The sequence below is a fragment of the Otolemur garnettii genome, unplaced genomic scaffold, assembly GCF_000181295.1.
Source record: "Otolemur garnettii isolate 467f Iridium unplaced genomic scaffold, OtoGar3 scaffold00221, whole genome shotgun sequence".
Taxonomy (NCBI): domain Eukaryota; kingdom Metazoa; phylum Chordata; class Mammalia; order Primates; family Galagidae; genus Otolemur; species Otolemur garnettii.
In genome coordinates this window covers 1,609,189-1,610,494 of record NW_003852616.1, presented here as the reverse complement: position 1 = coordinate 1,610,494, position 1,306 = coordinate 1,609,189, and the positions used below count along the sequence as shown (strand labels likewise).

The 1,306-nt window shown below is 41.8% G+C and overlaps 1 pseudogene; it reads left to right on the top strand.

Annotated features, from left to right (window-relative positions):
• Positions 1 to 529: 529 nt before the first annotated feature.
• The window catches only part of LOC100953842, a 10,644-nt pseudogene continuing 9,867 nt past the window's right edge, over positions 530 to 1,306 (top strand).

Sequence of the window (1,306 nt, the reverse complement as noted above, 5' to 3'; positions counted from 1 at the left end):
AATACAGTATGTTGGAATGACACTGGAGAATATATTTTACCTGGCTCAGATGACACCAAGTTAGTAATCAGTAATCCTTATAGCAGAAAGCTTTTGACAATAATTCATTCAGAGCACTGAGCAAATATATTTAGTGCAAAGTTCCCACCATGCACAAATGATAAGCACATTGTATCTTGCTCTGGAGATAGAATAATATTTTATACCAATGTTGAGCAAGATGCAGGGCAGTGCCCATAGCTCAGTGGGTAGGGCGCCAGCCACATACACTGAGGCTGGCAGGTTCAAACCCAGCCTGGGCCAGCTAAAACTACAATGACAACTGTAACAAGAAGAACAGCCAGGTGTTGTGATGGGCACCTGTAGTCCCAGCTACTTGGGAGGCTGAGGCAAGAGAATTGCTTAAACCCAAGAGTTAGAGGTTGCTGTGAGCTGTGATGCCACAGCACTCTACCCAGGGTGACAGCAAGATGCAGAAACCAACAGACAATGCCAATTTATGTGCCATTATGGAACTACCTAAGAGATTATGACTGTACCAAATGACCCTTACACTTTTCTCTCTTATGGTGAACATGGAACTGTTAGGTAGTTTGATACACACATCAAAACTAGCTGCAGAAAAGAAGCCTGCAAAGATATTTTAATTAACTGTTGACATGCTGCCACATTGGTAGCTTATTTGTCCAGCAATACCACATTATCTTGCTGTTGGTTGTTTTGATAGCTCAGTATGTGATTGGTGAATGCAGGGCATAAGAGCTACAGGGAATTATGCAGGCTGAGGGGATGGTTGCCCGTTTTATCCCTTCCCATCTCAATAAGTCCTGCAGAGTGACATCTCTGGGTTATAGCGAAGATGGTCAAGAGACTGTTGTTAGTTACTCATCAGATTTTATTTATCTTTTTGACCCAAAAGATGATACAGCATGAGAACTTAAAACTCCTGCAGAAGAGAGAAGAGAAGAGTCTCCAGGTCAGTGCTTGAGACTTTATGGTGACTGGTCAGATACTGGACCTAGAGCAAGACCTGAGAGTGAACAAGAACAAGAGGGAGAGCAAAGACCCAATGTGTCATTGATGCAGAGAACTCTGATATATTATCAAGATGGTATGAAGAAACAAGCAAAGTTGCACAAAGAAATAGAGGAAGAGGAAGATCTTGACCCAGAGGTGGAGCGAATCAGTTAGATATTTCAACTATGCCTACTGTCCCATCAAGTCCTAATTTGGAAGTGAGTAAAACTGCAGTGGAAGGAGATGATCTAGCTGAACAATTTCTTTTTTTTTTTTTTTTTGAGACAGA